The sequence below is a fragment of the Sciurus carolinensis genome, chromosome 6, assembly GCF_902686445.1.
Source record: "Sciurus carolinensis chromosome 6, mSciCar1.2, whole genome shotgun sequence".
Taxonomy (NCBI): domain Eukaryota; kingdom Metazoa; phylum Chordata; class Mammalia; order Rodentia; family Sciuridae; genus Sciurus; species Sciurus carolinensis.
Genome location: NC_062218.1, coordinates 142,367,041 through 142,380,606, shown reverse-complemented (window position 1 = coordinate 142,380,606; position 13,566 = coordinate 142,367,041). Strand labels below are relative to the sequence as shown.

Genomic DNA, 13,566 nt, shown 5'->3' with positions numbered 1-13,566 from the left:
CCAAGGTGACACAGCAAGACAGCATTGTACTGAGGACTCAAATCCAGGTCCCTTTACACCAGTGGAATTCTATGTGACCTTTCAGGATTCTTCTAGGCCTTTGCTCATTGGCAACATCAGATCAACTGCTCTCTGTCCCTCCAAATTCCTCTTTCAGCACATATCAAGTGAATGGCACATGGAACAACTAGTGAGCTTTTTTGTTTTTTAATTCTAAGATGCCAGACAAGAGTTCGGCAGATTGATGCTCATAAATAGCAATTAAACTGATGAAAAGCTGAAGAACATTGTATATTTATACCTTAGAACCTTCACCGGTTCACTTACCCATCAGCCATCCTTCATACACTGAACGCCCACTGAAGGTCCTGCTAGCTTGGTTAAAAAGGATGTGTACTCTAGTCATGGGGAAATGTGGGATTCAGTAAGAAAGACAGTATTTTAAAAAACTCACTATTTTCATTTTTGACAATTAATTATTAAGTATATTTTAGGGCATGGCATGAAGAGTCCATACATATACACATTAGGACACATTATGGAAGGTGCAGATTAGGCTAATTAACATATCCTTCATCTCACATACTTATCAGCACTTTGTGGCGAGAACATTTAAAATCCACTCTCCTAGCTTCTGAAATGTATAATATATTGTGATCACACTCACCTTGATGTGTGATGGATCCGCAGAACTTACTACTCTTGTCTGACTGAAGCTCATACACTGGGACCAACATTTCCCCTTTCTTTGCCAGTACCCACTTCATGTCAGCCTCTGGAACCCATGTTCTTCTCTCTACTATAAATTTGACCTGTTTAGATTCCGTTTACAAGCGAGATCATGCAATGCTTGTCTTTCTGTGCCTGGCTTATTTCATTTTCCAGAGTGTCCTTTAGATTATCTATGTTTTCAGAAATGATAGAATTTCATTCTTTATTCAAGACTGAATTGTATTCCATTGTGTATACCACATTTTAAAAAATCCATTTATCTGTTGACAGGCGTTTAGGTTGTTCCCACACCTTGGTTATTGTGAATAATTCTTCAATGAATGTGGAGTGCAGGAATTTCTTTGACTTGCTGATCTCAGTTCCTTTGGGTACACAGGGGATTTCCAGATCATATGATAATTCTACTTTTTAAGTTTTTTTTGAGGAACCTCCACGCTGCTTTCCAAAATGACTATATTAATTTATATTTGCATCAACAGTCTGCAATGGTCCCCTTTCTCCACATCCTGTCAAAACTTGTTATTGTTCATCTTTTTCCTAGTGACGTCACCTCTAGCAGATGTGAGGTGACATCTCATTGTGGTTTTGATTTGCATATTTCTGATGATTAATGATGCTGAACCTTTTTTCACATCTCCATTGGTCATTTCTATAGTTTCTTTTTAGAAATGTCTATTCAGTTCCTTTGCCCATTTTTAATAGGGTTGTTTATTTTCCTGTTAAACGTAATCCTTATTCAAATTCCAATATCCTTCTCCACAGGAAGAGAGAAAAAAAAAATCCTCTAATGGAAGACCCCAAATAGCCAAGGTAATCTTGAGCAATAACAAAACTGGAATCATCAGCACCATCTTAGTTTCAAAATATTACAAAGCTACAACAATTGAAACAGTAGGGCACTGGCTTAAAAACTGATACAAAATATGAACCCAGAGATAAATCCACACAACTGTAGTCAATGATTTTCCACAAAGGTGTCAAAAATACACAATAGGAAAAGGATAATCTCTTTAATAAATGGTGCTGGAAAAACTGCCTATGCCGACCTACAGGGGGTGAAGTAGAACTCTTATCTTTCCTTATAGAAGAAACAGGTCAACATGGATCATAGAATTGGCCAAGCATGGTGGAACATGCCTGTAATCCCAGTGGCTCAGGAGACTGAGGCAGGAGGATCACAAGTTCAAAGCCAGCTTCAGCAACTTATTGAGACCCTGTCTCAAAAATTAAAAAAGGCTGGGGGTGTGGCTCAGTGGTTAAGCATCCCCAGGTTCAATCCCTGGTACTAAAAAAGAAAAAAAAAAAAAAAAAGTAAAAACTGAACAATGATTCTTGCATATGATCCAAAGGCACAGGTAAGGAAAGGTAATCTTATTAAAATTCTCATCACAACATGACGGCTGCTGATGAGCAGTCATAGCAGAAGATCACAGTGTTACTCCTCTGTGAGTGTAACACTCACCATCGCCCAGCCTGGGGGGGGTCTTCCCTGAGTTCCCTGGGTTCTCATTTGCATCGTGAAGAATATGCTGGAGTTTCCTAGGTCACTGTGGTCTAAGCCTGGTTGTGTGGTGCACATGCTGCTGTGACTGCAAGAGATGTCACAGCAAAGCAGAACTAGCATTTGCTGAGCATAATAGACCCATGTTTGCCATTGCACACGCAATTTTTCATTCCATGCATGTGAAGACAATTTATGATAGAGGCTGCTATTAACTCTATTTGATAGTTACAAAAACTGAAACTTAGAGATCTTACATAATCTTGCCCAAAGTTGGGAAGTGGCAGATGTAGAATTCATGTGACATTTGGCACCAAAGTCCGGGTTCATAACCACTACTTTTTGTGATCTCTGTTCAACAGGGATATGTGGGAAACACTGCGAAAGTTGTCAGGGTCACGGAGGGGAAGGGAAACAAAGACAGGATCAGGAAGTCACCGAGATCACAGACTAATCAGCATCCGAACCCAGGATTACACCTGTTTGTCCTATTTCCATATTTCCTCTGGGCCATGCTGTGGCTCACTGACTCAGGGCAAATTAAGAGACCAAGATAGAGGATGTCAGAAAAGTCAACCCTCCTCCTGAAGAACGCCAAATGCACTGTGCATCTCCTCCTCTGTTCTGCTTGTGTTAGGTTTTCCCGGGGATCTGCGTTGGCGGGGGAATTCAGAGTATTTGTGGATAACAGATGTGCATATTTTCTTGGTCTAGTGAGATGAAGAGAAGTGGGAGGAGGCTGGGCACAGGGCCAGCCCTCAGCAGAACTGTCAAAATGCTAGATCTGGTCTATAGGACTCCCTCCGGTTCCAATGCAAACCCCTCTACCCTTTTGCCTAAGCATCTGCCTCCTCTTCACCATCTATGAAGTTTTACTTATCCTGGAGGAAACACCTTGATTACCAATCGTATTGGTCAGCATAGGCTGCTGTAACAAAATGCTTCAGGATGGACAGTTTAAACAGCAGGTCATTTTCTTATACTTCCGGAGGCTGAAAGTTTCATATCAGGGTGCAACACGGAGGGTTCTCTCTTCCTGACTTTCAGATGGCTGCCGTCTCTCTGAGTTCACATGGACTTTCCTCTGCACCCGTGTACAGAGAAAGAGAGAGAGCAAGCTCTCTGGTGCATCTTATGAGGGCAATAATCTTATAATGAGGATCTACCCTTGTGACTTCATCTAAACCAAATCATCTTCCAAAGGTCGCCCTCTACACAAAGTATCACATTGAGTGTTAAGGCTTCACCATATGAAATTAGGGGGACACACATCAATTGATAGCACAGTTCATGAATTTAGATGTGTCTTTGTTGGTCTAGGCAGACTGGAGAGGTGACTTTCTAATAGCCAAGCTACGGATCGTCAAGGCGAGGGTGGGGATGTAATTCTGAAGAAGGGCCAGATTTCCAGTAGCCAAGCTGACTGGGAGATGCCCAGAACCACAGAAAGGGGACCCTCACCACCGCTGGCCAGATCTGGACAGGCTCTTCCATGCTAAACCAAGATTGGTCGAGCCAAGCCTGCCACGTGCTGGTCCTTGTCCTCACCTCCTGTGTCACAGAGAATAGGTATGACTCTTTTCCAAGGTGGCTGTTTAGAAGTCGGGGGAGCCCTGCACTCACTGTCCTTCCTTCTCAGCAACTCCACCTGTTCCTCGCTAGAAACATTTTCCATACTGCTGACTTTCTGAATTTCTTCATAATATCTGTGGGAATTGATTAGGATCCTCAGAAAAAGGCCTCAGGCAACATGAATCGTGCTGCCTCAGGGCCACCTAAGTCTTCCCACCTAAGCTTGCCACCCTCCTGCTGTAGCTCAGCATCTCCTCCCCTTGGTGCAACCTGGCTCTTTTATTTCATTTTATATTCACTCTGTGTGTTGCATTTAAAATAATTTATTCAACCTACCTACCTCTTTCTGAAACAGAATTGGGGCTTTTCTTTTTCAGCAGGGCAGAGTCTGGCTGCTATTTCCTGGGTGGACATCTGAAGGTAGGTCACCCACAAGAAAAGGACTTTGTAAGGACAAGAAAAGGAAACACAGTAGCAAGGCAGGCCTGAGCCAATTTGGCAAGTGTTTGTCCCCTGTCTGCCAGTTCATTCTGAGATCACCAGCAATTCCTTGTTGTGGGTAAAACTGTTCGGAGGACTCACTCCAGAAATTGATAGGGAGCCTGGAAGAAGGTCTTGATTGGTGGTCAGAAGAACTGTGTAGAATCATGACCTGGCCAGTAAGGGACTGCAGACAAATCCTTCTGTATCGCTGGGTCTTAGTTTCACTATATGTACAATAAAATTAAACTAGGCATTGAGTCTCAGGAGATATTAACAGACAACTCAGCAGAAAGAGTTTGGAAAATATATTCTCTACTCTCTTTTTAGAAACTAACGAGAGATACATTAGCATATTAAAAGTTCCTCAAAATCCTAAAGAATAGCACCCTTCCTACTTTGTTTCATCCAGTATGACTAAATTTGTGAGGCTACAACCTGCCCTAATCATCCATACCCCAAAGAAATTTGTCAACATCCTCAGATCCCCAGAGTTCTAGTGGGAAGAACTTATCAACTGGAGAGATCCTAAGATCCTTGAGAACCAAGCCTATCAGGGTCTAGGGTGTAGACACGTGGATGTTCCATGTTGTTGGACGTCAGATAACTTTGTTCTTGTCAAGAATTATTCTAGTAACTGCTAAATAAAACCCCCTTGCTGGGTATAAAGAGGGACTTTGGAAGATAAGCTATAAAACTTTACTATTCCGTCTCAGAAATACTTCTCATTGGATTTCAAAGCCTTCTGTTGTCCGAAGCCAGCTCACTCTTCCAAATGAATCTTCCAGAGCTCCCTGAAACCCTCCTGCAGCTCTGCAAATTCTCTATGTTAATTCTTCACCACTTTCACAGCCAAAAAAAGAGTTCACCCCTCCCTTCCATTTCCCATCTACAATTGTGGACATTCCCTGTACACAACATCCTCCCCACCCTCCCCGGCCTGCAGGACACTTGTGATCAAGGCGACGTTAAACTAGAATCAACAGGGTCATCTTGGAAGAGCCAAGGAGTGCGCTGCAGAAGCTGCCTCAATCACAGATGTGTTTTAAAAGTCAGGTTCTGATTAATCCCTTTGTCTTAAAATTCCCTCGCTGAGGGCAGTTCGTTCCTCACACACTTCAGTCAACACTGTCCTATATTCACTCCAGCAGCCGCTCGCTACATATTTAGCTGAAGTATATTGCCTTGTCATCTCCAAATAAGTCCTGGGCCAAATTTAAATTTTATTTTATGTTATTATTTTAAGGCAGCTGACTCTAAGCAAGACCTGGAGAACTAAAGAGATCTCTCCTGGCAGATGGTAAAGGGAAACAAGAAGCGAAGTGGCTCTATTTTAGGGTTTTGTTGTTGCCGTCATTTTCAGATCAAAGAGGATTTAGAGCTAGATATTTCCTAACTAAATTATGAAATCCCATCCAGAGAATTTTTATTCTCCATGCCCCTTATTTCAACAAGAATGTTGGATTTTCAGATGAAGACTCTGGAGGGCAATTCCAAAGAAGCTTCCCATCGTAAACAAACTACACAAACAATAGCAGGTCCCATTTATTGGGCACTTCTTATCCAGGACAGGTCTCAGACTAAGTACTTTCCATCTTGATCTCCTTCAATCCACACAACTCTACAAGACATGTATGATGACTGCCACTTTACAAACTAACAAACCAGGGCTCTGAGAGGTTAAATCATTATAGAGATCAACCAGGATCCAAAATTAGGAAAGTGTAAGTCCTTGCACTTAACCATTATACTAGCCTGGAGATAATTTACTGAGCATCTGCCTTTGGCAGTTGAATGCAAATACATGTTATCTCATTCTTCCACCCTCAAAGAGCTGAGGGTCTCGACAGTAGATATGACATTTTCTCAAGTACAGAAGGTAGAAAGTCTAAAGGGCCAATAAAAGGAGTACAAAAAATGGAGCTAATAAAATAAAGGAAAAAGAAATCAGTTATAACCAAAAGAATGAGAAGCAGCTTCACAAAATAATGGTAACATCTGAGAATATAACATATTGTCCAAGTCGCCATCATCTGTCATCTAGACTGTTGAAGGAGCTCATCTGGTCTCCCTGGGTCCCCTCTGTGGTACATTGGATTATCCTAATAGAACTGCACATCTATTCTCTTTGCAATGTGACTTTGTCATTCCTCTTAGAAAGCAGCATATATTTTCCTGCCCTACAATCTTAGCCATATGCCTTGCTGGAACCAATGGACTATTATAGGACATGACATAAGCAGCCTCATAAACCCTGCATAAGGCTTAGCCTCTTATACCCCTGTGATCCTCCATGGGAAGAGGAGTTCTGTGCTGCCCTTGAGTCTCACCCCCAAAACAACAGCACATAGGACAGACCTCAACCCTCCTGAAGTCCAATGGATCCAGCCTAGAACAGGTGAACCACAGTCAACCAGAAGACTGATTATTTACAATTTTTTTTGTTATAAGCAACTGAAATTTTTAATGTTCTTTGTTATGTAGCAAAACTGGCAGATACACGCTGTTTTCACATTAATTATCACTTATCCTTCTCTTCAGGGGAATCAGGATCTTTTAAAAAAGGACTCATGTAACTGCACTCCCAACCTAGTAACCCACTAATAGTTTTATTGTATTTAAAATCAATCTCGATTCCTGATTATGGCTTACAAAACACAAGGCCTAAATCCTTGCTCAATATGCTTCAGCTGCACTGGCCTTTTTTCTGTTCTCTGAATATACAGTCTCAGTCTTGATTTAAAGTCATTATACTTACTATTCTTTTTTTCTCTGAAAAATTCTAGAGGCAAAGTCTGTACTACTCTGGCAGCCAAAGTCATGTGTGGCTACTTAAATTAAAATAAAAAATAAAAACATTGAAGACTGAGATTTTTAATCACAGTAGTTAGATTTTAAATGCTTAATAAGCACATGTGGCTAATGGCTACCATATTAGCACAGACACAGAGGGCCTCCCATTCATGCTGAAATTCTAGTGACCATATCAAGGCTCAGTGAAAATATTACCTCTTCAGGGAAACCTGCCCTAGCCATCTTAAAACACTGAGCTGTTTCACAGAGGTGAACGTCTCCTTCATTCAGTTCTGGTTCTCCCTGTCCTCCCTCCTCAGGCACAGAGAAGGTTTCATTTCTACCAAAGACGGGAATGGAACCTTTAGAAGAACCTACCATCTCCAGCTTACTCTCTGCTCCATGACTCTGTCTGGTTCTGTTCATAGCATTGAACATTTAGGGCCTTTATATTAATTCGTTCCCCAGAATATCTACCCCAAGAGGGCTCACTTTGTCGGTGCTGTCTTCTTCTAGTTCTCCAGAGTGTAATCGACAGTGGGTGCTCAGTAAGTACTAGTTGACTGAACAGTTGGGGTGAGGGTTCTGTCAGGTGGGAGCCATGGCATGAGGAAAGCAAAGCAGAGAGAGGTGAAGAGGCGGGTCTGTGGCAACGCTGGGCTGCCCGGTTGGCCGTGCAGTGCTAGCCAAGTCTCAAGAAGCAGGTGGATTAAGACATGGTATTAATGAACTCGCACTCTGGACTGATTTTAAGCATTAAACAAGGTGGAGAGTCACCAATGATTTTCCTTTTTTTTGAGACAGGGAATGTTCAAGACTAGAAAGGGTCTTCAAAGAATCGCTCTGCCAACTGTGAGGTTAGTTGATTATAGTGTGGAGAGACTAGTCAGAGACCTGAAGCCATCATCCTGTGGAAAAATGGGGACAAGTTCAAGAGTCAGAGGAGTGGTGAGACCAGCATCTCCCACGTATCCAGGTGGAGACGAGGACAGGACCTGCGGAGTCAGGGAAGACACTTCTGTTTTGAGCCCGGATGATTCAACAGAAATAAAGTGAGACAAGAGCAATGAGCTGTCAGCACAGATGCTAAGTTCTGTTTTTGATATACTGAGCTCCAAATGTAGAGGCCAGACTCTTGGGGGAAGGAGTAGACAGTGGGGCGAAAAAAGGAACAGAGAGAGAAACCCCCATTGTGGGGTTTTGGAGACACAGCCTTGCGAAGCTTAGGGTTCTCTGGGAGGGAGGGGTGTGCAGACTCCTACAGGCCTCAGGTGACGAAGCAAAAGTCTAAGACAGCGAGATTTGCCAGTGAGAACCTGGTTTGTTAGAATAGATAAAATAGAAATCGTATTTTAAGGTATTTAGAATGATCTTGGAATAAGAAGGAAAGCCAATAGTGCGGTTTCAGTTAAACAATATTCCCAATTTTTCTAGACTGCATGTGGAACCTTAAGAGCTTCCCATTCCCCCACATTCCTGCTTGTTAGTGTCTGAAGTGAAGATTAGATGGAGGGTTTATATTAGATGCTTTTCTGTCCTCCCTTGAGGTGGTAACACCTCCATGGCCTTTACCAGGTAAGTTAGGGATGCCTGTTTGCTCAAAGAGACTCTCCCCTAATTAACCACCTCAATTAACTAATGGAGTTTGGCACACAGCTAAAATGAAGTTCTTCGATTTAACATTTCCTTCACATGTAATTTCCAGCTCAGAATCCGTTTTATAATCACACACTTGGAAGGGGATCTAGAAGGCTTCTAGTTTCTTCACCTTCTCTGTGAAAGAATGAATGTCTGTATATGAGCACACACACGTACACATCTACTAGCCTCAAAGGCAACAATTCTTGACTGTTCAGGAGCCAGGACAAGAACCATAGCCAACCCATGACCTCTCTGCTAGCAAGGCCCTAGGAGAGCTCACCCTCTGCCTGACATGCTCACTGGCTTCCTTACCCTTTGGCCATCTAGCCTCAGCAGCAAGTGCATCTCGGTTAGCCCTTGACTTGCCTGTGGAACCAAGTAGAGAGAAGCCAGTGTCAGCCCTAAGACAACCGAGTGACCCAGTTTGCACGGGACGATTCCAGGGCACCTCGCTCTCCCCTGTCTAGACCAAGATTCTCAATGCAACTCGCCCATGAGGCAGGTTTTTAACTTCCCTGGTGGAGCTTACAGCTGTCTGGCTCTTTTTCAACTTTTGTTAAAGTTTGAAATTCACCTCTTTGGAGAAGCTTTCTTTGACCACCTGACAGAAAGCAGGTGCTTTTCTCTACCACAGTAGCTATACTGCCACATTCTATTTTCTTTAGAATCCTAGTAATAATCCTTTACTTTTGTATTTGTAAAAGAATTTATTATCCATCTCCCTAACTAGAATACATGCCCATAGAGACCAGGACTATAACTATCATTCCCCAGTGTTTCTTCTGTGATTAGTAGTGTGTTGAACACATAGTGGTTGCTAATATTGCTCAGTTATGGCTGCAAAACAAAATAACCCCAAATTCAATGGTGTATAACAAAGAGCATTTACTATGGTGCTCACAGGTGTGCAGGCTGGCTGGGACAGCTCTGCTGGAGACTTTAGTCTTTGGATTTGTTGGGCACTTCGTCTGCTTGTATTTCCCTTTCTTCTGCGACCAGCAAGCTCTGGGGCATGTTCTTTCCAGGTCCTTGGCTTGAAACACGTGTGTTAATATCAAAGTTGCAGGGCAGGTCACATGATTAAACCACACTGATGAATGGTGGTGGTGGGGTGTTATACTCCTCCCAAGGAGCTGGAGGGAGTGAGATGAACAATTGCCAAATAATAATCTCATCTACTACAGTACTCCATAAATATCAGTGATTGACTAAATGAATAGCCTCCTCTAAACAAGTTGACCTTTTTAGTTAAACCCTTTTCTAGCCATTACAGTCTTGTGTCTCATCAGTGTTAGTTTTGGAGTTTCAGTTCATTGTAAATCCATGACATAAAGTGAAGGAAGCATGCCATCCTGTTGACCTTGGATAGGACCCAACTTAAGATCTCAGCTGGTTAGCAGAGGTTAAGGCCTCCTTCATTTGGTCCTGGCTCTCCCTGCCCCCCTCTTCAAGCATAGGGAAGGTTTCATTCCTGCCAAAAACTAGAGGGGATAGAACCAATTAGAAGTATCTACCATCTGGTGGTGTGGGCTTATCAGATTTGCAGCCAAGATTCCCACTGGGAATGTTAAAGAGTTTGTGCACAATAGCTTGAGCGAGTGGAGCAGGGAATATCTTGGTCACTGGGGGAGAGTATCAGGATCACCAGATAGCTTAGGCTGACAGCCTCAATACTCCGTCAGAGTGCTCTGAAGGGCCCATCCCCTCAGGCACGCCCACGTGTGCCTGGGTACCTCCTAAAACTTCCATGAGCACAGGTTTGTTGGCTGGGCAGGGATTCTCAAAGACCCCTCACAACTTTGAGAAACTCATCAACCTGAATTTCAAAGTTTTTTCTTACTGGGACCTCTCCTCTGGCCTCCCATACCAGAATCCCCTGTATACATTTCTCTTCCTGGTGACTCTTCTGGCTTCAGCCCACTGATCCTTGGTCTGCATTGGTTTAGCATCAGACTCTCTCAATTTTCCTTCTAAAGATGTGCGGTGAGGGGACATCACTGTTCTGACCACTGAGCGTGCAGCCTCCATTTCTTGGTTGACAACATTCTCATTTCTTCTAGGGAAACAATTCCTCCCTGATATTCATTCAGTTTAAGTGTGAGAATTTAAATCCACAGTTGTTTGGTCATTTTCAGCACCCTGAGACCTAGGAACGATTATTTGAGGAAGTAGAGGCCAACCCAAAGTCTACAATATCCTGGCCACGGTGTCACATTCAGAAATGAGAACATGTCCTGGGTTTCATTCAAGGACATCCGCTCCAGGGCTTCTGTGGAACTGCTGGGAAGGGAAAGTTCTCACTCCACTGTAGTTTGAGCTGTGCAGGTGAAGGTTGTGTGTGCTGGGCTCTCATGTGTGACATGCATACACCTGACAGCAGAGCCAACTTAGAAAAGGCAGAGTCTAAAAATCTAGATGATATGTCTCAGTCATGACAACATCCTTTAAGTCCTTGAACCCAGCTATACATAACACTAACTAATCAGGTGTAGTTAAAGCTAACTAATCTAATCTCATCTATCTAACTAATGAGGTTTCTATCACTTGCCAACAAAAAGTCCTGAGTGCTCCCTGCCCAAGTGAGGTTGGCCCTTTGTCCCCATAAACAATGGTCTCTGAAGCCAAAGGCACTCTACAACCCACATATTTAGTCCATTCATATAGAGTGAATCATACATAAAAAGAAATGTTTTCAGATTTAGTGTTGCTACATATTTGGACCTGGGATAAACTTAGCTTTAAGATTTCAATTTTTCCCATCTACAGAATAGATTCATTCATAGATAATGACCACTCTCATAGGAAAACACAAAAGATTAATTAGTCACATTGTACTTATGGTGCATTTATGTTAATAGATAAGAAGCCTGGTTAATCACATTACCCTGCATTTGCCTCGCACTTCAGATTTTTCAAAGCTTTTTCATAAAAGTAATGGCATTTGCTTGTTCTAATGACCCTGAAAATCTAGTATTTTCACCCCATATTATGCATCTGCAAACTAACTGGACACAAAGACTTCTCAAGGTCATACAGCAAAATATTGTCTGAGCTGGTATTGAACAAATTATCTCATATCCTACGTATACTCATTATTCTATCAAATTTCACTGGAAATTTCTCTAGTGGTCTGTAATGCTCTTAAAAATCATAAAAAATATACAAATAATTTTTAAAATTAGGGTAATCATCGTAGTATTATTTTTAAGAAGAAAATTGAATCTAAATTAGACATTTAATAAAAGGAAATGGCTTAAACAGATTAGGGTACAGATGTACAAAGGGCTTTTAGAAAGTCATTAAAAATGAATGTATAATTGTAAAGGTAACATAAATGTTATGCCATGTAAAGATTATGTTAAAAACAGTAAATAAATCTATTAAATTTTAAGTTGATATATTTCGAAAAAAGATGGGATAAGGGGAAATTTATCTTTGGTCTTATAATTACACAAGTTTTATTCTGCTCAGCGTCTGTGTTCTGTAATATACTAGTACTTCTGTACTATTCTTAAAACGTTGAGTGTCGATTTCTTCAGCCTCCAGCTGCCTCACTAACCCCAGTGCTGTGTTGCCCACATCCTCTAAGACCTGGACCTCCTGTGGCCTCGGGCTTCCCTGTGTTCTCTGGACAGCAGGACGGACACACCACAGTCACCAGAGCAGCAGGGGTTGGAAAGAGATTTCCAGTCACCTCAGGGCCCTGCACACCTTGACGGCAGCTGGCAGAAGCACCACATGCTGCTTCAAGGTGCAGAGGAGAGGGCCAGGTGGCATGAACAGCATGCATGGGGTCAGGGAGGAGGCTACCGGCAGTCAAGTGAAGCCCTCCCAGTCCATGGATGTTCAGGGACGGATCTCGAAACACTGAAACCAGTGCTCCTCCAGCTTCCTCTGAGAGCTCACTCAGCTTCCTCCCCTGTGGAGAGGGAAGGAAAAAAGTACCTACTTCATGGCATTTTCTGGAGGGTGAAGCTGATTTGAAACAATATCATTTGGTCTTCACCATAACTAGGTATGGTGGATACCATTACTATCCTGTTTTGAAAGAATCTAAGGTTCAAAAAAGGAGGATCAATGTGCATGAGTCATATGAAGTTCATGCATCAATGGCAGAACCAGATCTTGGACCAGAGATCCTTTATTTAGAAAATGGGACCTTGTACCTTATTTAGGATCCTTCATGTTAATAGTCCATAGGGAGCTGGAATGAGCTTTCAATTTGACTTATACCTGGTTTTCACTCTCATCACTTTCTAGCTATACAATAATAACCATCCATAAAAATTTACAACACCGTCTGCTGGAAATTTCAAAACTCATAATATCAAAGCATTACCATACACAGTCATAATTTGGGCTTATTCTCATCACTGCGGCTGCCGTTATGTAACACGGGCCATTCATGAGAACCACGAGCACCACTGGACGCTATTCTTTGGTGAAGACTGCAATAGGAAGTTGACGAAAACCAGGTCACCGACCTAGAGTTGCTTAGTCTAGCTGACAGATGAGAAAGATCAGGTGACCCAAACTCAGGATGAAGTGTGACATTTGCTAGGGGGGAAGGTACAGAGGGCCAAGAGGTACAGAAGAGTAGGAATATGAGAAAAGAAGGCAGGATCCGTGGAGGAGAGGGCTGGTACCCATCAGAAGGACAGAATCTCAATAGCGGAGCACGGGAGGAGAGCTTACGGGTGAAGTGGAGGAAAGAGCAGTGGGGATTTGAGTTCCAGAGTCCCATGGTGACCACCATCAGGACTCAGTGGAGTGTGTGCTTCCTGTTGATGAACTGAGCAGGGGATTTGGAATGACTCCCACCTGCACACAAGTTCATTGGAATTCCA

The 13,566-nt window shown here is 42.6% G+C and overlaps 1 protein-coding gene across 2 annotated transcripts in view; it reads right to left on the bottom strand.

Moving 5' to 3' along the window:
• The window catches only part of Gria1 (glutamate ionotropic receptor AMPA type subunit 1), a 311,817-nt gene that overhangs the window by 286,873 nt on the left and 11,378 nt on the right, over positions 1-13,566 (bottom strand). The window lies entirely within an intron of this gene.